The sequence below is a fragment of the Bos indicus genome, chromosome 17 (assembly GCF_029378745.1).
Source record: "Bos indicus isolate NIAB-ARS_2022 breed Sahiwal x Tharparkar chromosome 17, NIAB-ARS_B.indTharparkar_mat_pri_1.0, whole genome shotgun sequence".
Classification (NCBI taxonomy): Eukaryota; Metazoa; Chordata; class Mammalia; order Artiodactyla; family Bovidae; genus Bos; species Bos indicus.
The window spans coordinates 59,123,907-59,151,081 of record NC_091776.1 but is presented as its reverse complement, the minus strand read 5'-3'; the positions used below and the strand labels follow the sequence as shown (position 1 = coordinate 59,151,081).

At 42.0% G+C, this 27,175-nt stretch overlaps 2 long non-coding RNA genes across 2 annotated transcripts in view; one reads left to right on the top strand and one right to left on the bottom strand.

Moving 5' to 3' along the window:
- LOC139176745 (uncharacterized) overlaps positions 1 to 11,882 on the bottom strand; it is a 277,046-nt gene extending 265,164 nt beyond the window's left edge. Inside the window, exon 1 of the long non-coding RNA XR_011561185.1 lies at positions 10,274 to 11,882. This is a non-coding gene — a long non-coding RNA (uncharacterized lncRNA). The remainder of the gene's footprint in view (positions 1 to 10,273) is intronic.
- On the top strand, positions 6,158 to 20,089 carry LOC139176744 (uncharacterized). Its single transcript, XR_011561184.1, has 2 exons — positions 6,158 to 6,463; positions 17,945 to 20,089. It is a non-coding gene; the product is annotated as an uncharacterized lncRNA (long non-coding RNA).
- Positions 20,090 to 27,175: the final 7,086 nt, after the last annotated feature.

Sequence of the window (27,175 nt, the reverse complement as noted above, 5' to 3'; positions counted from 1 at the left end):
ACTTGAGGCCAACATCTAAAGCATTCCTCCCAACTTCATCGGGGATGTATCTGAACAGCTCAGACATGCTTTCCAGTTGAAAACATTCATTTAATTAGCAGGCATTTTCCAAAACGGATGTGCCTTTCTCAATCACTGTGTCTGCGGCGGACATTTGCTGAAAAGGTGCCCCCTTCTCCCAGACATCAAAGCTTCTGCTCGCAGACCTTTCTTCCCCAATTACTTCCATCGGAGAAGGACAGCCAGGCGGACAAGAAATCGGCCACAACGTGCAAGATGTTTTGCCTTTGTAGAAAAGATGCTTGTGGGGTAAGGTCCTTTTTGGGGGGAGGGGAAAAATCTATACCTTGGTTTAATATGTGTCTTTAGAAACGTTTCATTGGCCAGCACGGGCTGCTCACTGTGACTGGCCCCAAATCATTTCTCTTTGAGATCTAGCGTCTCCTCCCCAAAATAATATCAAGAACAATCTATATTCCCTGGTGGCTCAGACGGTCAAAAGAATCTGCCTGCAATGCAGGAGACCTAGGTTTGATCCCTGGGTCGGAAAGATCCCCCAGAAAAGGGAATGGCAACCCCCTCTAGTATTCTTTCCTGGAGAATCCCATGGACATGGGAGTCTGGCGGGCTATCGTCTGTGGGGTTGCAAAGAGTCAACACTAACACTTTCATTGGATTTATTTCTTCCTAATTTTTGCAGCTACTTGGATATGCATTCTGACTCTTATATCAGCCTTGGTTTGACCGTTATAACTCAGCTTGAATAGGAACACTATACCTTCTTCGCTCTGGAGTCCCTGAATTCTAGAGCCTGTGGCACCGGGGGCTATGGCGTGGAGATGGCAACCATATTTGGGAAAGATGATGCTCCTTAAGAAAACACGACTCTCCAACCCACTGAGCTATTGCTGGAGTTGGTTGAATCAACCCCTTGCCCTAAACTTGTCCATAACTCCCCACTGCCACCTGGATAATGATCAGATGCCTCAGCATGACTCACAGACCTAGATTCAGACCTCAGTTCTGCCTACTCTTGAACCTCAACCCTGCCCCCCACCCCCCGGACCCCAGCCAGATAAGTTATTTGCAGTTTCCAGCATCCTGCTTCCCCACTTCCGCACCAGCCCTTTGGCCTACACTCTTCCTGCTCCCCAAAACATCCTCTCTGTCCCCCCTTAATCATGCTACTCAGAATCAGTCTTCAAATTTGATGTCACTTCCTCCAGGAAGTCTTCCTGATTATTCCTTCTACCCACCACTGGAAGAATTGAATCAAGCATGCTCCCCAGCAGTATCACATCTCACCCCTTCCAGCACTGATGGCTGTATTTAAATGCCTATTTATTTCCCTATCACGCTCACCGGACCTGAATTCCCTAAGTGCAAGTCTCAGAATCTGGAATATATTAAGCCCTCAATGAACAGCTATGTATAAATACATAAATGGGGGCAGGGCAAGGGAAGATGCATAGCATCCAGATAGAAAGAGGTTGAATCTTCCTCACTAAAATGGTGGAGTTACAGAGCACTGTGGGCGATCATGACGTTGGTCATCGTCCAATCCTCTCCCCCAACCCCGAGGGGCACAAACACTAAATCTCGCCTACCACAGACCCTAAGAGGAAACCAACTTGGACCTACAAGATCATTCCAGCCAAACAGGTCTGCTTATGGTTGTTCTCTGAGCAAGCTAACTTTGCCCCACAGCCTGACCCAGAGAATCTGGCTTCCCAGACAAGCCACTCGGAATGCACCTTCAAGGTCACAGGGAAGGTTGGTTGAGAAGAAAAGGCAAGGATGGGAAGACAGAGATACTTGAATAGGAATGCTGTCTCTGTTTGGCTTTGAAGTTCTGGATAATTTCCTGTCCAGCAATTGCCAAAAAGCCAGGGCTCAATAATAAAAAGCTACGGTAGCGACTTCCCTGACGGTCCCGTGATTAAGCCTTCACCTTCCAATGCAGGGGGTGCGGGTGTGATCCCGAATCGGGGAGCTAAGATTCTACATGCCTTGGGGCCAAAAATCCAAAACATAAAACAGAAGCAAGATTGTAACAAATTCAATAAAGACGTTTAAAAACATGGTCTACCTCAGAAAAGGTCTTTAAAATATATATAAAAAGTAAAAAAATACATAAAACTACAGTGGGAAATGGGTGTCAAAAAAAAAGATCTTAAAAACTGAAAGAGTCTTTTGCCTCCAAATTTTGGAGTCTTGGGAAAAACTCTGTTTTACCATTCGCTTGCTCTGTCCCTCACAGTGCCTTAGGAGGTGAGTGGACCCTAGTATTCTTCTGCTCTAATAGAATGGTGGTGCAAAGCTCACTGCTAAACAAGAATGACTGGTCTCTCTCAGCCTCCACTGACAACAGTCAGTTCACACTTCTGTTTCTCTGCACCTCCAATCTCTCTCTTCCCCAGGTCATCCCACTAAGGAAAGTACGAGAGGACTCCAGGTGCGGTGGGTTTTCCTCTTGAACAGAAGAAACCTTTCCTACTGCAAACTGTATGCTTGAGGATAACATGTGGCTATCCACTACCTTGTGGCTCAGATGGTAAAGCGTCTGTCTGCAATGCGGGAGACCTGGGTTCGATCCCTGGGTTGGGAAGATCACCTGGAGAAGGCAATGGCACCCCACTCCAGGACTCCTGCCTGGAAAATCCCATGGATGGAGGATCCTGATAGGCTACAGTCCCTGTGGTCGCAAAGAGTCGGACAAGACTGAGCGACTGCAGTTTCACTTTCATCCTAATCTGATGCTCGCTGGCTCGTGGGTGTTTGCACCCCATCTTTGCGCCTTTCAGGCTGTGTGATCTTCGGCAAGTGACCTAACCCCTCTGAGACTTGCCTGTAAAGTGGGATGAGAACAGAGCTCTCTCACAAATGTTTGTGAAGATGTAATGTGGCAGTAGAAAGACAGCACCAAGCGTGGCTCCTGGCTTCCACATAGCTCCTGCCACCAGCAGCTATTATTGCTGCATGGGGGTGCCCTCCTTTATTGAATGACAACATGCCTTAGACCACTGTTTTTTTCCAACTGCAATTCTGTAATCCTAACAAAGTACATCGAAGAAACAAAAATACATGTAGAACCTTGGAGGGCTTCCCTGGTGGCTCAGTGGTAAAGAATCTGCCTGCCAATGCAGGAGATGCATATTAGATCCCTGGTCTGGGAAGATTCCCCAGGACAAAATAGCAACCCACTCTAGTATTCTTGCCTGGGAAATCCCACAGACAGAGGAGCCTGGAGGGCTACAGTCCATGGGGTCAGAGTCGGACACAACTTAGTGACTAAACAAGAGCCTCAGAAAATCCACACAAGACAAAGAGCTGGTGTGCTTTGACTCCAGGATGTATCATGAAGAAGTTTTGTTATTTCTGTTGTTAATACATTCCTAATAGCCACTTGTTTCCTGGATACTTGCCTCTTCGGCTCTGATTGGCCGAGTTCCAGTTTCTTGAGGTTTTTACTGCATTTGGAAGCTATGTTATGAAAACCTTGAAGCCTCCATGAAAATGAAAACTTCCTTTTCTTCTTCTTTCTCCCCAGAGTGTGGTGGCCAAACACCCCTCAGAGTTGGAGGATGGTCCAACTTCCAATGCTCTGTAGCAGTGATTCCATAACTATCAGTTGTACCAGAAATTACAGCATTTTGGCATCTAAAATGTAATTCCCTGCCTTGCCTCTCACACTGAGAAGTGGTCAAGAAAAATTCTTTGTTGGTTTTGAACATTCCCCATTTTAATTCAGATCATTTGATTCCATATCCATGATGTATCTTATTTTTTCCTTCATCCAACCATCCTTCCTCATCATCCAATCATTATATTCATCTGTCAATCGCCTTCCCCATTCTTAACAATGTCACACACACATACACAAATGTACATACACACAGACCCAAACTCCACGCATGGTCAGCTCCCTTCTCTTCCTCTACCACGGCCATTCCTATCACTGTAATTTATGGTCAACGAACATTTTGGTTAACGGGTTTGAAAAAAAAACAAAAATGCCTTTCATTACCCGAGGGTATGTGAAGGTGTTGTAATTACACCGCCAACCAAAGAATCCATTTTTTCCTGAATACCTAAAGGGATTTGGATAATCCTACAAAGTCAGAGTCTTATTTTCTATTCAGTAGTGCCAGACCAAAATCCACCCACACCAAGACAAATGGGTCTTTTTTAGCTCCAGCAAGCTTCTCCGAACAAGATATCCCCACCATGTGCAAGTAGAACTCCTTGGCTTGGTCACTTTTCTCCTTCTCTTCATCTTTTGATGCCATTGTTGACTACCCAGAATCAGCCCCAAAGTGCCTGTCCACACTCTTGTCCCAAAAACCAAGAATAGCACCAAAATCAGGTCCAGGAGTAGTAACCAGGGGTGCAGTGCCATCTGCTGGCCATTTTTATAAGACAGCCTTTCAGCCCACACTAGGAAATGCTCCCCCGTTTCAAAGCTACTGAAAGAATCTGAAGGTCTGGTATGGGAACAAATGATTTTTACTGTATTAATATCCTATTATTGAGAATAGTCGTTTAGAAATAAATGTCTTCTCTTTCACTACTTTTTTAGGTATGCAAAGGAAAAAATCAAAAATCTGGGAGAGATCGACTCGGCTTATAATTCCTTTTTTTATTGTTGTTGTTGTTAGTGTTATATTTGGGGAATAATAATAATAAACTCTCAGAAAACTAAGTTTTACACACTCGTAATAAGGACCCTCTAAATCAGCATATCACGGTTTGCAAAGAGATTTATGGTCCACAGCAAGTTTACGAGACTTTAACACAACAAAGGCAAGAAAATAAAGGAGAAGAAGAAAAACAAAGCTGAAATGAATGATCCCGTTTCCAAAGGAGCAAGGCTACAGCTAATGAACATATATTTTTGTGATGAGGCTGATTTGTCTCAGATGTGGATAAGCATTTTTATTTAAAATCTGATGAGTTTATATCTTCCTTTCAGGCTACTATATTTGTGTAGTCTCCTAAAATTCAGAGAAAACACTTTTAAATAAGGTGCCTGTTCCAAGAGAGAAAACAGAAAATGCGTCAGTGTGCTTCTTTAGAGCTTACTGTGCTTCCAGTCTTTCTGCTTTCAAATTAGACAGTGAATTGACAAAATCGACCAAAGAGAAAGGAAGGGACGCCTTTCCTTAAAAGAACTTCTGACATGTTCTTATCTGTAATATTCACCAGGAAGAGTGTCAATAACATACAAAAGTCAGGCATTCTCTTTCCAGTTGCTCTCTATGGAAGTTTTCCTAAGCGATCATCTACATAAGTGTAGACAAAATATATGGAAAATAGTGCAAATTGCACACATGCACACACACATACAGGTCTGCCACGCTTGGAAATGCCCACTCTGAAGAAAGCTTGTCCTCTGGTTGAGTGCTTGTAAGTTTTCTACACCGAACAAGTCTTTGGGATCCTAAGCGTTCCTTTTGTTTGTTCTCTGCTCAGGCTTCCAGAGGCATCAACAAGCTACAGTCCTTACTGCGAGGGGAGGATTTGGTTAATAGTTCCTAGTATTTTCAGCCCTTTCGTTGATTTCCTTCCCTTCTAGTATTTTTAGTTCCTGAGATAAAACTCTCATTTATAATAAAGTCAGAATCCCTGGAAAACATTTCGTCAATGAAACATTTGGCTTTGCTGTCCATTATTTTATTGAATGAAGGGGTTTCCCCCCCTCTCTTAAAACCTGGCAACCCAGTTCTGATTATTTAAAGGCAGACACAAAGGCAGAACTGGGTGGAGTTTTTAAATATTTAAGAAGTAAAAATCTTATTAAAAATGTTTACTCTTTGCCGTAAAATTGCCTTTCCAAAAGCACAGGTTTGCTAGGACCAAATCATTCACTTTAGGAACTAGGGTATGTCGGCACCAGATTCAGTTCTGGCAAATTCTAATTAAATGTATGTCTCAGCCTAAACTTGTTTTCGTGTGTTTGTTTTTTTTTTCATTGTTATTCGCAGTCCCTGGCCTAAAATATTGAAATTTTGAGACACGACCAAATATTTTTAACTGAAACTAGTCCAATAAGAAGTTCTCTTTCTTTTCCTTTTTAAAGAAGTGTTATTTCTTTACAGGGTCCTTTCATTATTCCCCCAGAAATTTGGGGAGGTTTTTGCAATCATCATACATTTGAAATACCAGCTGCTAACTTCAACCCAATTTTCTGCCCTGTTTGAAAAGGATTTTTTGTTTGGATTTAGTGGGGTTAGGATTGAGAGTGTGTGCGCACGCACGTGTGTGCCCAGAAAGATAGAGGAAAAAAGACAGAAAAGCACACAAATAGTTTTGCTTTGAAGTTGCTACATAATTACTGTTAAGATCTACCAAAATGTACTGAGAGACAGCCCTGCTTACTCAAATCTGGTGATTGAGCAGGCAAGCAGCGTCTGGGAAGACTTAAGGATGGATGAAATGGAAGCATCGGAAGAATGCAACCAAGGTAGACGGAAAGATGTTTTCTGTTGTGTTCTTGTAGAGACGTATTAGGGAAAGAGAGGGCAAGGGGAGGAAGGGATACTGGGGAAAAATAGAAAAGAAAACATTTATGGAGAAAAGGCCAGAAAGATATAAGAATTGAGGGGGGGGGCGGGGAGAGGGAAGGATGGAAAGAGGGAGGGAGGGGAGAGAGAGAAAGAAAGGTACTGAGCTGTTTTATCTTCCTGTGCTTCCCTATTCAAAGCCCTATGTCCTTGGTGGAGACATTAAACCTTACATATGGAATGCAGCAACAAAAAAGGGGGGGGGGGGGCAATATAGTGAGTTTCCCTTGTTGATTTCCTTTGTTGGAATACTGACTTGGAACATCTGAAGAGAAAACGGTCGCAAAGTTGGAGAATTTCTTCTTTCAGCAGGCTCTTTCCGCAAAAGTTGTTTATGTCACAGTGCCCCCTGGAGTATGGTGGGGAAGGGACCCCTAATGTCCCCCCTCTAACTCCCTACTCTTGACTTGTTTTTCTTACCATGGGGAGGGGAGGAAGGGGGAGGAAGGATTGGAAATTTTTGAAACAATCTCAGAAGCTTTTGAAGAGCTGCCACTGGCCAGGGGAGAGGAGGATTTCGAGAAATGACTTCCGATTTATTTCGGATAGTTAGGGGAAAGGGGAAGGAGGGAATAAAACCCTTCCTTCTCTCTCTCTTTTTTTTTTTTTCCTTCCCCCTTACCCCCTTAATCCTATTTTAGTTGAGGTCTGACCTTGGAAATTTCCAAAAGACTTTAATCTCCTGTACTCCAAATTGCTAAAAGGAGCTCAAAGAGAGTGTGTGTGCGTGCGGGTGAAAGGCGGTTTTAAATTGTTTATTTATGAATGGGTTAGACTTTCCTGATAGTAAGAATGTTAACTAGTTCATTAGGTACTCTCGGTACATTTAAGTCTTTTTTAGTTTTTCTTTTTATTCCCTTCTCTCCCTCTTTCTCTCTCTCCTTTTTCAGACAAATACATTTAATCACCAAAACACAGCAGAGAAAAAAATGATCTTCAGTTCTGCCTTCTGCCTCTGGGCAGACCTGACCCACTTGAATGTTAATATTCTCAGATAACTAGGAAATGCCATTTAGTATTTTCTATAACTACATGGCTGTCCTCCACCCTCCAACTCTCCCAGAGAAAACAAATTACCTTCCTGTAGCAAGAGGAGTGGGGGGGGGGGGGGGAGGATGGGGGCGCTGGAGGTGGAAAACCCAAGAGAAGAATCATTTCCATACATAGCTCCCAGATATAAAGGAAATCCAGGCTCTATGCTGATCTCAAATTTGGGGAGGTACGAACTCATTGAAATCATTAAGCATTTCATTTTTCAGATGAAAGGCTCTCCTTTTGCATTACTGGGGAGAGTTCTGATGTAATCTGAAGTGTCACATTGGAGGGGTCTTGGTGATTAAGTCTTTTCCATTTCTTTCATTAAAGGGCCGATTTTCCTGAGGTGGGTTATAACTTCATTCCAATCTGAAATTTCACCCACCCACCCCGCAAAAAGGTCTATATGTTCGACCGATTTTTAGAAAGAATAACAAATCCAGTTGTATACTTATTTTTTAACTGCTTTTGATTTTATTGAACTACGAAACCACTTTGCTGTCATTCTCAAAGGTCCATTCTAAATCACGAGCTATGTCAAGGTATAATTACTCACATTTAAAACATTCCGTAATTATAGGAGGAAAGAATAGAAAAATGGCTTTAAAGAAAGGAATTGTTGGAAGCAATTGACTCTCAAGAAATGTCTGTCTTTCATAAAGTTCATAATTTCCCAGTAAATTCTTTTAAGTTAATAAACATATTAAACATAAAGAACCTTAAAAGCACTCCCCCCTCTACCATCTGCCACCACACATACACACACAGGGGAAAAAAAAAAACAAACCCTAAATTCTTTTAAAATGTGCATTTTTTTTAAAGACCTCAGAGACGGAAATATTTCTCAGGAAATGTCAAACATGAGCGTCTACATAATATCTACATGAAATAATAAATCAAACTCAGCTTTTTTTTATCTGACAAAACACAATAAAATGGGTTTGGAACATTATTTTTGCGCATGCTTTTTAGCTCTCAAAAAAAAAAAAAAAAACTCCAATAATAGATAATGCCTTATTGGGAAAGATAACATGTTTTCTTATAACTTGGTGGGAAAAACTTTTTTTTATTTGCCCTTTGTAAAGGAAATTAGATATATATTTGGCGGGGGTGGGGGGTGCAGGCAGAATATAATGTTTCACTGTGATACAAGCCAACAAAAACCCAGGAAATTCAAAGTCCAACTGATGTTCAGCTAAAAATTCACACCATTGTACCCCTTTACTGACAACAGATTTAAGAGTCCAGAATGTCTGGGGGAACATTTCCTGACTTTCAGCCTCTCATGTCTAAACAGTAAATTGTTATTTAAACTTCAGCCAGTCTTAGAAGAACTGCTCCCTCCCACCTTTTTTTTTTTTTTTTTTTTTTTTGCTTCTTATATTTCTCCATGTATATTTTATATCTTTGCCGGTCCTTGTTTCACATCACCTGAAATGTATACATTATATTGCATTTTAATCCCAGTGATGGATAGGCTTTCTGGGGAAACTGAAATCTTTTTTCAATGAGAAGAGTATTTAACAAGAGAGGAGAAGAATCATAGCAGTGGGATTTCCAAGCTGAGAGAAACCAAGGATATAGAGCAAATAGAAAGGGAAGATAAATCAAAGGAAAAGGTTGGCGAATTGGGGGGTAGGGGGACCCCAGACTGTGTCCATGGCCTTGTTTGGGGCTATGCCTAGAAAAACGTTAACCATCAGGGACTCATGCCTTCGTGTAGGTTTCAGTTACAAAATCAAATTATAGAACTTAACACGCTGTCAGGAGCCCTTGCTAAATATTTAAACCCTCAAGTTCCACACCATTTGTGAATTCCAGATCATTAATTTACTACTGGATTGTTAATTACAACGGAGTAATGGAAAACCGGGCTTGTCGATTTTATGGACACCGCTCCCGTACAAGTGCCTGTGGTACTTTCAGAGGCTAAAAGCTTAAACTTTAACTACATTCTAAGTATTTGGGACTGGGGTGAAAGGGGGACCTGTGAGTAAATGCTTTGAGCAGGTAAGTAGTTAGTTATTAAAATGGGCTTTGAAGCCCTCTCTTGGTGTATGTCTGCATATTTTAAGGGTCCCAGCAAAAAAACAACTTTTTTTTAAATGCACCTAATTTAGATTTCATTGAATTTTCTGCACGCACTGATGTTAGGATATTTTGGTGAGTTTAATTCCCCCAACCCTTCTGTAAGAAAGAAAAGAAACTCTTTCTCGAAGAGATTTAGCAAGGGAAGAGAAATCCTTTTTAAAAAGCTTAGAGAACAGGGAAGGGGTCGGGGAGTTAAGTGGTAAGAAGGCTTTAATTTCTAAAGCTTTAATCCCAAAGGAGAAGGACTATCTACGGAAGAACTGAAACTAATTTACCTGAATTCCTTTGTCACTGCCTGACTCTCCACTATTAAATGATTCTTTTCACTAGCCAATAAAACCGAATCCAAAGCCTGTTTGGGATGGAGGGCTGGTACCAGACCTACCCACTCCCGCAAAATGGAAAGCCAGTTTTCTATGCTATTTGCTTTAGTTTCCCCAAAAGGATTTTCAGAGAGAGAGCTGGGAGTTCAGGCCACCCTACTTGGGTCTCACTTAGATAGGGAAACATGGGGGGATGCGTTGGCTCTTGTTCCCGGAACTGAACGCTTCCTAAGTGTATCCCAGAAAAGAAAGAGAAAGTACCTGCATCTTAGGTTGACAAACCGGTAGCTGTTTTGTCTTTGTTTCCCTCTCATGGGCTGTTTTAGGATCTCTGCCAAGGCAAAGGGTTGTGGAAGTGATTGCTGCTCTTCAGAAAACAGTGCAGACTTTCTGCAACTTCATATCTCCACCTTTGTAACAGATAGAGCTACCGCGACCATCTGGAAGATGTCACAGAAGATGTTTACAAAAGATTGGGGCGGGGGGGGGTCCTTAAAAGCAAGTAGCTGTATAAAAATACTGAGTTGGTTTTTTTTTAACATCACGACAGCGACTTTCATTCTATTGCTGACATCCCGTCGGTCAGGATGGCAAAGAATATACGAGAGAAAGCATTAAAAGTGCCTAATCACGGCCACTAACAAGGAAAAGTACCCAGCACGGAGTAAACATTCAATAGTTGTTATTTAATTTTAATAGAAGTAATAGCCTTTCAAACTCTTTTGTCCCACCTTGAAACTAGAAAGGGCCCCTCCGCCTTTTATTACAGGAAATCAAGCCGAGGAAGAAATGAAGATAAGATAAAACGGCTCAGTAATCACCGTTCCTGGGTTTTCCAACCTCGAGTGAGGCCTTGATTCCAAGTCTCTTTGCCCAGACAATGACAAGCACCCAATTGAAAAATGGATGAACTAAAGCTTTTCGCTGTTCTCCTGTCCAAATTGGATTGGTTACCCAATTTGACTGAGTGCTTAGAAATTAGTCAATAAGGCAACTAATTAATAATTTGACTGGGTGGGGGGAATGGTGGAGGAGAAGTCAATTTCTCAGCTGTACACAGATGTAAGTCAGAGGAAACCTTGAGGCCCCTTACTACATAATTCTAGCAAAAGCCTGTTTTGAAAATCTTGTAAGCTGATTTAAAACAGGAATTCTGGGTTTAGTTTACTTTGTATTAAGCCTTTTCGTCTCAATGAAATAATATAGTGGAGAGAGATATCAATGAAATAATATAGTGGAGAGAGATGATATACAGAGGAAAAAAACAAAGCTGTGAGAGTTAATACAAGATACAGTAAACATATATTCTCTATAATATATATTTATAAACTATATTGTGTAATAATATAGTCATTATAATCATAGTGCAGAAAGTATTCATGTAGAAGGTATGTCCTAGGTATGTGCTGAGTAAGTACTTTGAAAATGTTATCTTATTTAATCCTATGAGGGAGGTGCTATGATACTATGACCCCCAATTTACAGGTAAGGTGACTGAAGCCCAGAGAGGTCAGCCATTTAAAAACCAGGATCATATAACAATAAAAAGAAACAGCAAGATTTTGAACCCAGAGCCACAGATTTCAAACGCCGCTTTCCTATTCCTCTCCTCTAAGACCATGGAGAAAATTAACCAGTGATCTTGTTGCCAACTTTCTTCCTGCTTAAGGGAAAACTAAATGACTTCAAAAACTGGCCCTAATTTGATGTTTGTCCATGAACAAGGCATGTTCCGCTGGACCTCAGTTTTCCCTGGACAAAGTCAGAGAGCTCCTCTAACAGCAGCTTCACAAAATCACCTTATCATTCCACACTCCAGGCTCTATCAAGAAACATGTTTTTATGTGCGTGGATTTAAATGCAAACTAGTACAGCCACTATGGAGAATAGTGTGGAGATTCCTTAAAAAACTGGAAATAGAACTGCCTTATGATCCAGCAATCCCACTGTTGGGCATACACACTGAGAAAACCAGAAGGGAAAGAGACACGTGTACCCCAATGTTCATCGCAGCACTGTTTATAATAGCCAGGACATGGAAGCAACCTAGATGTCCATCAGCAGATGAATGGATAAGCAAGCTGTGGTACATATACACAATGGAGTATTACTTAGCCATTAAAAAGAATTCATTTGAATCAGTTCTAATGAGGTGGATGAAACTGGAGCCTATTATACAGAGTGAAGTAAGCCAGAAGGAAAAACACCAATACAGTATACTAACGCATATATATGGAATTTAGAAAGATGAGAACAATAACCCTGTGTACGAGAGAGCAAAAGAGACACTGATGTATGGAACAGACTTATGGATTCTGTGGGAGAGGGAGAGGGTGGGAAAATTTGGGAGAATGGCATTGAAACATGTAAAATATCATGTATGAAACGAGATGCCAGTCCAGGTTCAATTCATGATACTGGATGCTTGGGGCTAGTGCACTGGGACAACCCAGAGGGATGGTATGGGGAGGGAGGAGGGAGGAGGGTTCAGGATGGGGAGCACATGTATACCTGTGAGGGATTCATTTTGATATTTGGCAAAACTAATACAATTATGTAAAGTTTAAAAATAAAATAAAATTTAAAAAAAGAAAAAAAAAAAGAAACATGTTTTCAAAAACTTATCAGATCTTCTGTCTGTACCCACAGATGGCAAAACTTGAAAAGATACTAGGAATTTTTGTTTGCTTGTCTCATTTTAAAAATTTTTATTTTATATTGGAGTATGGATGATTTACAATGATGTACAGTGAAGTAATTTAGTTATACATACATAAACATATATCTATTGTTTTCAGATTCTTTTCCATGTAGGTTATTAGAGAGTATTAAGTAGAGTTCCCCATGCTATACAACAGGTCCTTGTTGATTTTTTTTTTTTAATTTTTATATGGAACATAATTGATTTACAATGTTAGGTTCAAGTATACAGCAAAGTGATTCAGTTATACATATACATGGATCTATTCTTTTGACACTAGGGTTTTTCAATCTGGACTAGACCTTAAGAGATTGTTTAGAGACGCTTCATTAAGTTGTTAAGAACAAGAGTAGTCTGGGTTTAATTCATACTCTACCACCCACTAGGAAAGTGGGCCTCAGTGGTCTCACCTGTAAAACTAGAATAATGGGATTAATAACACAGACATAAATATATATCCCATAGGGTTGTGAGGGTTAGATAAGAAAATGCTTTATATAGTGAAGGACACAGAGCTAGGAACATTGGGGATGCTCGGTAGGCATTTTCTACAGTAAGGATGATGGCGGTGTTGGAGATGATGAAGACAGTGATGATGATGGTGGGTGACAATGGTGATGATGATGGTGGTGGTGGTGGTGATGATGATAGTGGTGATGATGGTGATGTTGATAGTGGTGATGATGGTGGCGGTGATGATGGTGGTGGTGGTGATGATGGTGATGATGGTGGTGGTGGTGGTGATGATGATGATGCTGGTGGTGATGATGATGGTGGTGGTTATGATGGTGGCAGTGGTGATGATGGTGGTGGTGATGTTGGTGATTGATTATGGTGGTGGTGATGATGGTGATGATGATGGTGGTGGTGATGATGGTCATGATGATGGTGATGATGATGATGGTAATGATGATGGTGGTGGTGGTGGTGGTGGTGATGATGGGGATGGTGATGATGGTGGTGATGATGATGGTGGTGATGATGATAATGGTGATGGTGGTGATGATGATGATGGTGATGGCGATGGTGGTGGTGATGATGGTGATTGATTATGGTGATGGTGGTGGTGATGATGGTGGTGATGGTGATGATGGGGATGGTGATGATGATGGTGGTGGTGGTGATGATGGCGATAATGATGATGGTGATGGTGATGATGATGGTGGTGATGGTGGTGATGATGATGGTGGTGATGGTGGTGGTGGCGGTGATGGTGGTGATGGTGGTGATGATGGTGATGATGATGATGGTGATGGTAGTGATGATGATGGTGGTGATGGTGGTGATGATGGTGGTAGTGGTGGTGATGATGGTGGTGGTGATGATGGTGGTGATGATGATGGTGGTGGCAGTGATGATGGTGGTGACGATGGTGGTGGTATGGTAAAAACGGTGATGGAAATGATGATGTTGGTGACAGTTGTCATGCTGATGGTGATGATGGTGATATTAAGTCATTCAGTTAACAGCTGAGGAACCTGAGACCCTCCCCCCACCAAAATTATATGCTAATAACCAGCCTAGCCAAAACTAGAAATCCATCTCCCTGGAGCTGGCCCACTGCCTCATGCTAAAAATAAGTGGAGTAGGATTTGGCTGAAGGAAGCTGGGAATAGCAGGTCAGGTCGTGGCTGAGAATCAGCATGGTTTTGGCTTCTCCTCCACCCTGAGCTCATTTTACAATGTCAGAGAAATCACTCTGTCCTCACCAGACCTCGTTCATTGCCTTTTATGGATGATGACACCTCCTGATGTTTAACTGAGAGGTAGGGGAAGAAAGTGAGGTCTAGCAAGCTGCTTTTTAAACAGTAGCTCCCAGTGATCCTATTGCAGCTGGTCTCACACTGTATTCTGAGAAATTCTCCCACAGAATTGACTTACTTTCTGGTTTCAGCCCAAGAGACAAAATAACCTACTGAATTTGTCTATTTAATTTTCCAGATGGGGCTAAGTGGTCCCTCAAGGAGCTTGAGATCAAGTCAGTAAGAAATCAGATTTGAAAGAAAACAGGAGCATGAGAGAGGGGAGAAGTACATATATTTCATGCCAAGTAATAACAGAATTGATATTTTGGGTCAGCACACATCCCCAAAGAGCACTGAGTCTTCCCAATAAGGAGAGTAAAATTAGTTGTAAGATTTAAAGGAGCTCTATCTCAAGGAACAGACGCCCCAGGAATTCAAAGCTAATACACAGGAAGAATAGGTGATAATATTTCCCTTAAGGTACCCATGGCAGACATTACTAACAGATACTGGCATCCTCCACTAAGCCCAAAGCCGCCTCCCAAAGCTTCTCACAGAGCTCTAGGCAGCCATGAGCAATCGATCAGAGCGGACACGCAGATGAAAATGATTTTCCATTTAGCACATGGGAGCAAGACCCCATAAATGATTCATAAGGTCTTGTGCTGCTGAAGAAACAATTAAGTGACTAGGTCAGGGGAGAGGTTACAGCCTTATTTAGACCTCCCAGTATAATCACATTCCAAACACTGTGGGTGATATTTCATTCATTCATTCACTCGTCCATTCATCCATTCACTCATCCACACATTCATCCATTCACTCATCCACACATTCATTCATTCATTCACTCACTCATTTATTCATTATTCATTCACTTTCTTATTTATTCCTTCACTCATTTTCCCAATCATTCATTCCCTCTGTCATTCATTCTTTAACCAATATTTACTTATTCTGCATTCTAAGTGCCAAACTGTCCCACATGCTGAAGGCTTAAAAGTGAACAAGACAGACTCAACCCTGTCTACAGAGAGATTATAGAAAGGCCGGCATGGGGTGAGGTGGAGAGGTGAGCAGGGGAAAAAAGTGTTGTTTTTTTTGGTCACAGAAAAAAAAAAAGTTACATGTAACAATTACATAATTCATTATTTCTTTTTAATTGTGGTCACTGAAACAAAGAGTAATACTGCATGCTCTGAGAGCAGAGAGCAGGGACTCAGCTTAGCCTGGTGGGGAAAGGTGAGGATGGGAATCCTTACCTCAAAAGTGTCCCAGAGGAATAAACATTTGAGGTGAACACTGAAGGATGAGGAGATAACTAGACATAGAGAGGAAAGGGTTTCCAGGCAGAAGGAATGGCTTCTGTAGAAGCCTGGAAGGATGGAAGCATTTTCATCACTGAAAATGAGAGAAGATCAGAGGGACCAGAGCCCAGGGAAGGCCGGAAGGCGTGATGCTAGATGACACTACGAAGGTGAGCAAGGGGCAGTGTTCCCTCCCAAACACGAGTCCCAGTGTGACCCTCACCTGCTAAGAACCCTTCAGTGACTGGCCCCTGCCCTCACAACAAACTCCAAACCCCTCACCACGTTATTGCTCCAATCACCTCTCCACCTCGCCCCATGCCAGCCTTTTCACTGAAGACACTGAACCCAGATTAAACATCCAGTTTCCAGGATGGGAAACACTGCACTGTAAGCCCCATAGGAGCAGAGACAACGTGTGTGTTGTTTCCTGCTGTATCCCCAGTGCCCAGGGTCCTGGCACCATGCCAGACATAGAGATGAACTTGAGAAATACTGTAAATGTACGAATGAGTGATCCTTTGACCTCACCCTTGGCATAGTGCCACGCACAACGCACTGAAGGTTTAAACGTTAGACAAGAGCAGAGAAAGGGGAACGGAGGGAGGGTGGGGAGGGAAGGAAGGAAGAAGGAAAGGAGGGAATGAAGACAGGATGGAGGGAGGAGGGGGGAAAAGGAAGGAAGGAGAAGGAAGGAGGCAAGAAGGAATGGGGGGTGGAAGGAAGGAGGAAGCGAAACATCTTATGTGAGTATTGGGAAAAGGTCATGCCATAACCAAGCTTTTCAAAGCTCTAATTCTCATCCTAAAAGACAGTGAATCTAAATATTTCAGAACAAATGATTGTTTAAAAAAAAAAAGATTCAGACTCACCAACCTGGCAACACAGGGTCCAGTAGGGAGAAGGAGGACCGACTGTAAGCAAGATGGGTGGGGCCCATTTGGAAGCTTCCAGCCAAAAAGCATTTTTGTGGCCTCGTAATTTCTGAAAGCTCTTGGCGAGGCTAACTGACTCCAGGCTCAGTCTCCTGCAGAGATCTCATCCCTGCCATCCCCTCAGTTCACCAACACGTAACCTAACCCAGGCCAGGCTGTTGGCTGGGCCTCAGTTTCCCTGCCTGTAAAAAGAAATCCTTGGGTTAGATCATCTCTAATCCAGCCCTAACACTGTGAGTCTCTCAGGTTCTCTTCCTGGAATCCCTTCCTATCCATCCACCTCAGCTCTGAAAATACTAACAATCATAATTACTATAATAATAGTAATTATACTAGCTACCACTTACTGAAGCACTTTGTTTTTCATCTTTGCAACTGTCACATAAGGTTGATCTATGATCTCATTTTACACAGGAGGAAACAAATTCAGAGAGGTTATGTGCCTTGCCCAAAGTAACACAGCCAGGTAAGGGAAATGCAGGAATCTGATCTCAGACATGTTTAAACCCAAAGCCCATCCACCCCTTCCTTTATCCACAAATCTAACAGGTCCCAGCAGGACAGATGTTTACTGAACACAGACATAGAGTCCCTAGTTAGCTTGTGAGGCAGGGGGAAAAACAGGCAAAGGAATATGTATGGTAATGGCACCCCACTTCAGTACTCTTGCCTGGAAAATCCCATGGATGGAGGAGCCTGGTAGGCTGTAGTTCATGGGGTCGCTAAGAGTCGGACCAGACTGAGCGACTTTACTTTCATTTTTCACTTTCCTGCATTGGAGAAGGAAATGGCAACCCACTCCAGTGTTCTTGCCTGGAGAATCCCAGGGACGGGGGAGCCTGGTGGGCTGCCGTCTATGGGATCGCACAGAGTCAGACACAACTGAAGTGACTTAGCTTAGCAATGTTATTATTGTTTGCCCAGCCTCTCTTTTTCCTTTCTTTCTGGGGCAAGGGATAAAATTGTCTTTCATATATATACAGATTATGGAGTTTTAGGGGCTATCACCTCTGCCATCCTTTTAGTTCTAATGGAACCACCAAGCACACACAACCCTCCCAATGGCAGCAGTCACGTGGGGCCTAGGTCACATGACCCATCCTGCGCAATTATAGTACAATATTAACCATCACCCGGTCATGATGATTGGTGATTGGTTCAATACTGAACATGTGACTCAAAACAGCCAGTAACAGCCCTCCCCTGCTCCTAAGTTCTGAAGGAAGGCTTTCTCTTTTCTCTAGAACCGCTATGCTGATGCGGAGAAGGCAATGGAAACCCACTCCAGTACTCTTGCCTGGAAAATCCCATTGATGGAGGAGCCTGGTAGGCTGCAGTCCATGGGATCACGAAGAGTCGGACATGACTGACGCGACGTAGCAGCAGCCATGCTGATGTGATAGAAGCTTCAAGTTTCCTGTGACCTTGCCCCCATGGCCACCCCACGCACAAATGCCATGAAAGGGAAGCCCCACCCCGTTAGAGAGAAGAATGCGGCCAACAGAGAAGCTGAAATGAGAGTCAAGGAGAAAGGAACCCTCACGCCATAAATGGGCTGCTGAAACCAACTCCACACTTGTCCTTCCCAGTTACTGAGCCAGTAAGGGCCTGAGATGTGATTCAGCCACTTGCAATCAGTAGAGTCTTAAGAGAATTTTTGACCAGCATTGCATAGTTGTGGTGATATCCCACCACATACACGAACACAGTATGTCTGCTACCTAGAATTGTGCAGAAAGACTTGGTAAAGGGCATTGAGGAGAAAAAGAGGCAAGGAAGAAATATAGACAGAAAAGAAAAATTGCCAAACCGCCATTTCCTTCCCATCTAGTCTTGGCTCAATCTCTGACCCATGCTCATGCATTCATATCATCTGGGCTTCAGTTTCCCCAGAAAATCATGTCTTCTCTTTACCAAACAGCTTTTTTTCTGTTACCTCATTTATTCCTCACTAAAACCTGCAAAATAGAAAAGTTATATCCATTCTGCAGAGGAGAAACTTAGCCATAGAACAATTAAATTACCACATAATTAAGTGGCAGAGCCTAGACTTTTGAACCAAGATCGTGTAACTTAAAATCCATCCCTTTAAAACAAAACGACAAAACTACTTCCAACAGTCTCCCCCATCAATGACACATTGGTTTGGATGCCAGCACTTTCAATGGAGTTCTCCTTCTCTTTCTGCTCTGATATGTCAAGGGTTGCCTGTGCCTGAAGATCTGAAATTAACCAGGCACATCCTGACACAAGAGGATGTTTCTTTTCAGCAGTACAAGAGCTTACAGGTAGTTTGATCCTAAGAGGAAATATCCCCAGGACAGTGGCTGACAGCAAGCAGTAGGCTCCCTCCACTTCCAGAAATCAGTGCCTGTGTGTGTGGAAGGCAATTAGGACAGCCCACTTGTTAATACAGAGGTGAAGATATGAACATGAGGATGTCTAGTGGGTATTGAATAAAGCCGGACAGAGGCCTTTGGAAGCAGACAAGAGGAGGAACGTGATGTATAATATTGTCACTTACACTGCTTTGAACCCCCAAGCCAGAAGACCTTTTACATCTATACTCAGTGTTACTTTTCATCCTAGGGAAGAAAGAAAGGGTCTGATGACCCATAGCAATCTGTACCTAGACTCCCTACTCAACCAGAACTTATTGAGCACCTACTATATGCCAGCTACTGTTCTAGTTACTGAGGACACAGGGATGAACAAGACAGCTTTCCAGCTGTCCTCAAACCCGCTTTCTGAATCATAGATCTGATCGTGGCATACTCCCTGCCTAAAACCATCGATGGCTCCCCATTGCCCACAGAATCAAGTTCAAAGCCGTCAATATGGTGTACAAAGCATTTCATTGTCCAGCCTCTTCAATTTCATCTCTTTCACATGCTCACCATCCCCAATCCTCCCGATTCATGCTGTGGCTATACTAAAATATTTTCAGTGTCCCCTGACTCCCAGGTTTTCAGACTTTCCTGTCCATCTCCCTTGGAGCACTGTTGTAACGCCACCAGGTCCTCTTGCCCACTCCATGGTTGTCCCACTCTTACTTATCCCTCAGTATACAGGTCACCTCTTCAGGAAGTTTTCTTGATCCCTTTTCCACACCAATGTTAAGCATCATTTTTTTTTAATTTAACTTTACATACATTATTGGTTTTATACATAAAACAAATAAAAAAGCAAAACTCCAGTGCTTTGTCACAACTTAAATTTTTTTACTACTATTACATTTTGCTAGAGTAGAACTTATATTTTACTGGTGGTAGAATGTATTCATTAAAAACTCCAAACTCCATATATATCAAAATGTAAAGCCCTTAGCTATCTTTCTGTTATTTTTTATCAATTATTTTCACTATTAAATTTTATCATATAAAATCTTCCCTTAAGTTTGTTGCACTTTCTATATCAGCAGAATAATTTTATTTCATATGCTATTCAACAAATGAATAAATGCTAACATCAGTCATCAGATTTCTGGACCTTAAGGTCAAAAATGAGATTATGTTCTCTGGTATGAATCTTTCTTCTGTAAAGTTTTTTTAACTTTTTATTTTATAGTGGAGTATAGCTCATGAGGGCTTCCCTGGTGGCTCAGCAGTAAAGAATCTGCCTGCAGTGCAGGAGACACAGAAGATCGGGTTCAATTCCTGGCTCAGAAAGTTCCCCTGGAGAAAGTCATGGCAACCCACTCCAGTATTCTTGCCTGGAGAATCCCATGGACAGAGGAGCCTGGTGAGCTACAGTCCATGGGGTCACAAAGAGGTGGGCACAGCTGAAACTACTTAGCACTCATGCACACATAGGCAATTAACAATGCAGTGATACCTCCAGGTGGACAGCAAGGGGCTCAGCCGTTTGTATATATGTGTCCATTCTCCCCCAAACTTCCCTCCAGCCAGGAGTGTTAAGCATCTTTAAATGATAGTGTTGTTTTGTTAGCCTCCCAACTCTCTCTTCCTTCTCTAGTAACAGAAAATCCTTCCTCCTATGGAGAATGCGTTCGAAGGCATTCAGTGGGCTATCCCATGCTCTTATCTTAGCCACAGATGACTTGAGCCAGGAATATCACCAAGCTATCACTGAGACCCCACTAAACACTAAATGCCACAACAGAAGGACAGACCTATATATGTGTAATTATGGCTCTTTTGCTTCCCAGGTGGCGCTAGTGGTAAAGAACCCACCTGCCAATGCAGGACAGTAAGAGACACAGGTTCAGTCCCTGGGTTGGGAAGATCCCCTGGAGGAGGGCATGGCAACCCACTCCAGAATTCTTGCCTAGAGAATCCCATGGACAGAGGAGCCTGGTGGGCTACAGTCCATGGGGTCACAAAGAGTGAGACACAACTGAAGCAACTCAGCACGCACAGGAGAAAACAACACAATATTGTAAAGCAATTTTCCTCCAATTAAAAAGCAAATTAAAGAGAGAGAAAAGGACAGATTTGTTTGCTTTGCTGTCCTGACCTCAGCACCTAACATGGGTGGAGAATCCACAGGTAGGTTATCAATAAATATATTTGAATAGACAAAGGGAGAAAACTTAATTTGCTTTTACATTTGATCAAGCTAAAAACAACTGAGGTTTTCTACCACCAAAACTTCATATTTTAGGTCACGGAGAACCAAATTTCAGTTTAAAAGACCTGGGTTCAAATCCTAAATTTGCCATCTAAGAACTCAGTGGCATTGGGCAGGTGGTTTACCCTCTTCAAGATTCAGTTTTCTTGCTTATAAAATGGGGCTTTAAATGAACTTGCTGGGACTTCCCTGCTGCTCCAGTGGCTAAGACTCCGTGCTTCAATGAAGGGGACCTGGGTGCAATCCCTCGTCAGGGAACTAGATCCCACGTCCCACAAATAAAGATCCCGTGTGCCACAAGGAAGATCAAAGATCTCTCACCCTGCAACTAAGACCTCATACACCCAAATAAGTAAATAAAAATATTTTAAATAAAAATTTAAAAAAATAAAATGAGCCTGCTTCATTGGGATATGATGAGAGATAAACAAGACTGTATTTGCAAAATTCTTAGGGCAGGCGTTGGTACTCGGTAGGAATCAGTGAACAGTAGTAGTCTCTGAGATTGTATTTAAACTAAGGACTCTAAGCTGTATATAAACTAAGCTCCAAGCATTCGCACTTCCTGTTCAGAAGAGTTGTCATCTGTTGACATCAGAAAGATCCATCCACACTGTCCCCTGACCAAGCAGATCTGCATTGGGAACTACATAGTCAACAAAAGGCACATTTTGCAGCCTCAACTAGTCAGGAGTTTCCCATGATGCCTTAAGGAGCATCAATTTGCCACATTCTCTACCCTTGTCTGCACCTCGCATCAACCTGGATTGAAACGGCTACAATAAAAGACAGAGAAATGCCTGCTAATTATTTCCATTTCATGGGCTTTGGAATGCTTATCTTTGCCATATTTTTCTCACGGGATTTGATTTAGTGATGTGTTTTAATTACCTAGAAACTCTGAAACGTTGATGGCGTTTCATTGGGTAAGCATGGTTGTTCCTGAAAGGGATGACTAAAACTAAGGCTATTTTTAGGAGAGAAAACGGGCTCATTTCCTCTCTGTCAAATCCAATTAGCTTCTTTCACCTACCAAAACGTAGCACTGAATGTACCAGAACACCGTTGCTTGGTGCCCAACTGTGGTCTGAAGCCCTGTTGGTAGCACTGCCTTGTGGGTGAAAGCACGAACTCTAGAAGCAGAAGGACAAGTGGAGTGACCTTGGGGAAGTTAGCTGAATTCACAGAGTTAGTTTTCAAATAGGGGAAACGGAGAGCCATAGTTGTGCTGGTTGGATGTCCCAGTTTCAGCTGCCATTCTCCCAAGAGCAGACCCTACATCATGTACTTGTGTGGCGGTAACTTATTCAGAACATGATCTCAAAAAGTAGGAGTGAACTAATGAGGAAGGAAAAGGGATCTTTTTTAAAGTACATTATCAAGGTCTGTGATATAGGCAACAGAGTCTTGATTTTGCACAGAGTATTTATTCAACAGTCCATGGTTGGGTCCCTGCACTTCTAGACAGAACTTGGGTGCCACCTAGCAGGCTCTTGGAGCACCAGAGAAGGTACTGGAACAGAAATACAGAAATCCAGAGAATAGGTCCTTCAGACTGCCAACTGAGGTATGTCTGAGTTCCCAGGGAACTGTCTACCACTGCTGAGGCTGAAATCAGAATTGATTGGAGGAGATGCAGAACAGGGGAGCCACAGCACCTGGGACCTCTACCTAGAACTCTTCAACAAAAAATAAAATAGATGAACATGGATTCTGGCAGATAATAAGCAACTCAGTGCACTCAATAAGAGCTGCAAGTAGGTGTATTGAGTAACTTGGTAACTCCACAGGTACTACGTGGTCAACTCAAAATCACAGGTGAGTTTCCTCTTATGTGCCAACTCTGATCAAGTGGGAGTGGCTGCCTTAAGCCATGTTGAGGCAAGGCTCCTGAGATACCATCTGAGCTCAGTGGGAAGGAATGTGGTGATGGATTATTGATATCTGCCGTGAAAATGGGGTACGTATACTGCTAATCTTGTACGGCCAATACTTAAGGTATATTGATTGTTTCTGTCTTCAGGCGTTCCATTTCACACTTAGAGGTTAAGTGTCCAACCCATGTAAAATAAGGACAATACCTGTGCTTGACCTTCTTGACTCACAGGAAGACTTCGAAGTGGTATATTTGAAAGTGCTTCAGAAACACACAGGATGCACATAAACGTGAGAACTTCCCAGCCAGCTCTCTCCTCCCCACTTCATGGGAAGGAACCCTTGGAAATAAGGAGGCTCTCTGAGAAGATATTATTGACTATGCCAAAGCCTTTGACTGTGTGGATCACAATAAACTGTGGAAAATTCTTCAAGAGATGGGAATACCAGACCACCTGACCTGTCTCTTGAGAAACCTATATGCAGGTCAGGAAGCAACAGTTCAAACTTGACATGAAACAACAGACTGGTTCCAAATAGGAAAAGGAGTATGTCAAGGCTGTATATTGTCCCCCTGCTTATTTAACTTCTATGCAGAGTACATCATGAGAAACTCTGGACTGGAAGAAGCACAAGCTGGAATCAAGACTGCTGGGAGAAATATCAATAACCTCAGATATGCAGATGACACCACCCTTATGGCAGAAAGTGAAGAGGAACTAAAAAGCCTCTTGATGAAAGTGAAAGTGGAGAGTGAAAAAGTTGGCTTAAAGCTCAACATTCAGAAAACTAAGATTATGGCATCTGGTCCCATCACTTCATGGGAAATAGATGGGGAAACAGTGGAAATAGTGTCAGACTTTATTTTTTGGGGCTCCAAAATCACTGCAGATGGTGATTGCAGCCATGAAATTAAAAGATGCTCACTCCTTGGAAGGAAAGTTTTGAGCAACCTAAATAGCATATTCAAAAGCAGAAATATTACTTTGCCAACAAAGGTCCATCTAGTCAAGGCTATGGTTTTTCCAGTAGTCATGTATGGATGTGAGAGTTGGACTGTGAAGAAAGCTGAGCGCCGAAGAATTGATGTTTTTGAACTGTGGTGTTGGAGAAGACTCTTGAGAGTCCCTTGGACTGCAAGGAGGTCCAACCAGTCCATTCTAAAGGAGATCAGTCCTGGGTGTTCATTGGAAGGACTGATGCTAACGCTGAAACTCCAATACTTTGGCCACCTCATGCAAAGAGTTGACTCATTGGAAAAGACTCTGATGCTGGGAGGGATTGGGGGCAGGAGGAGAAGGGGATGACAGAGGATGAGATGGCTGGATGGCATCACTGACTCAATGGACGTGAGTCTGAGTGAACTCCAGGAGTTGGTGATGGACAGGGAGGCCTGGTGTGCTGCGATTCACGGGGTCGCAAAGAGTTGGACACGACTGAGAGACTGAACTGAACTGAGAAGATAAACCTGGTTCTCTTCTTACTACTTAAACACACTACATGGGAGTGACTGATGGTTAGGAAACACTTGTTTGCACCCCAGTGTTCACAGCAGCACTGTTCACAACAGCCAAGTTATGGAAGCAACCTAAATGTCCATCAGCAGATGAATGGATAAAGAAGATTCATATTTTATTACTCAGAGAAAAGAATGAAGCAATACCATTTACAGCCGCACAGATGGACATGGAGAGTGTCATAATCAGGTGAAGTAGGTCAGACTGAGAAAAACAAGTAGCGTATGATAACACATATATGTGGACTCTTAAAAATGCTACAAAAGAACTTACTTACAAAACAGAAATAAACTCACAGGCATAGGAAACAAGCTTATGGTTACCAAAGGGGAAAGGTGGGGAGGAATAAATTAGAAGTTTGGGGTAAACAGATACATACCACTATATATATAAAATAGATAACCAACAATGACCTACTGTTTAACACAGGAAACTATCAGTATCTTTTTCTAAAACTTTATTTTATATTTGAGTACAGCCAGTTAACAATACTGTAATAGTTTCAGGTGGGCAGCAAAGGGACTCAGTTGTACATATACATGTATCCATTCTCACACAGTATCTTTTAATAACCTATAATGGAAAAGAATCAGAAAAAGAATATATATATATATGTGTGTGTGTGTGTGTGTGTGTGTGTATACATATATATACATATGTACATACACACACATTTTAAATTAATAAAACATTGTAAATCAACTATACTTCAGTAAAAAAAATTTTTTTAATTATATGACTTGCCTCATACCTCAAAGAAGGGCTAAGCTCCACAGCTATTTCTCAGTACTTTCTCTGTTGCTCTAGCTGTAAGTAGGTGCTAACCCTTGCTACCTAATTACCCTTCGGTCCGATCATCTTTCCCCCAGAATTCCTATTCACCATCTCCCAGTGAAGAGTGAAATACGGTGGCCCTGTCTCTGGAATTTAGACTTATGAATTCTCCCATTTCCTCCCTGATCCTCTAAAATTCCCACCTCCTTCCCTATTCTGGGTCTTCAGTCCCTATAGAGGGCTCTGCCAGGGATTCCCAAGGGAGCAGTGGTCCCCTACATTCAGGAGCCCAACCCAAGCAGACCAGAACACTTCCTGCCAGGAGATTACCCAGAGAGACCCAGCCCTTCATCTTTGCTCTGAGTTCACAGTCAGCAGAAAGCACCTGCAATTCTTCAGCTTCTCTTACACGTATATTCCTTCGCATTGGCTGGGCTCACAGCTCCAGCTGATGGAAGCAAATCAGGGACTTGATAAGTTAGGAGACACAGGTGGAAACCCCCGCTGCCAGGGGAAGCAGAGGGGAGGGCTGACTTCACTTATTCCTAGCAGTCTCATGCCTGTTGTTCAAAAAAAAGGTGGGGCACATCTTTATTTTCCCCCATAATATATCTGATGGATGTTCAAATTCCGATATAGGCAAAGTAAAAACGTTTCTTTGATCTCCTTCCCACAGGTATCTATAGTTAGCAGTTTAATGTGTCCTTCCAGACTTTAAAGACTTTTTCTTAGATAAAAAGATTATACTACATATATCATCTTATAATTTATGTTTTTCACTTAAATGTAAGACATTAAGATTGTTTCCCATTTTTAATTGGTAATCTGTCCAAAAATGTAATTAATACTGAAAATTACCAGATGAATGTTCATTTCGAATAATGGTAACACACACTGTAGTCAAGGTTTCCTTTTTTTCCTGCATTTTTTTCTCTCAATATAAAAACCATTTTATTGTCTCAAAAAAATAAAATTAAGAATATTTTAAAAGTTTCCAAATTTTCAATATTATAAACAACATAGCAATGGATATCTTCATTCATACATCTTCCACACTATTCCTGTTTGTTTGTTTGTTTTTAAGTCATTTCCTGGAAATGTGATTTCTTGGTCAAAGGGACTCATTTGTTTAACATTCTTGATTCACATTTCTCAGTCCTCTAAGTCTATTTCTCAATTTGTCAACCCACCAGCAGGATGTGAAAATGCCAGGTTTTCTACATCCTTGGCTTACAAATAAAGATACAGCATCAGGATTATTTTTAACTTTTTATTTTTAAATAACTGCAGCCTTACAGAAAAGCTGTAAAATTGGCAGAGAGTTCTCATAGGCCCTTCACCCAACTTTAAATGTTAACATCTTATATAACCAAAGTACGATGAGCCAAGCCAGGAAATAATACTGTTGCAATGCCATCAACTAATGCACAAACTTTATTTAGATTTTTACCAGTTTTTCACCAATGTCTTTTCTCTGTTCCAGAGTCCCATCTGGGAATCGCACATTACATTTAGTTGTCATAGCTCTTCAGTCCTGTCCAGTATGTACGAATTCCACTGTCTTTCTTTGCTTTTCATCACACTTTTAAAGCAGTCTGGTCACTTACTGGGTAGAAAGTCCCTTGGTTGGGATTTGTTGATTTCTCCCGTGATCGCATGGAGGTTCTGCATTAGAGGTAAGAAGGCTACAGAGACAATAGTGCGTCCTTCTCAGGACAT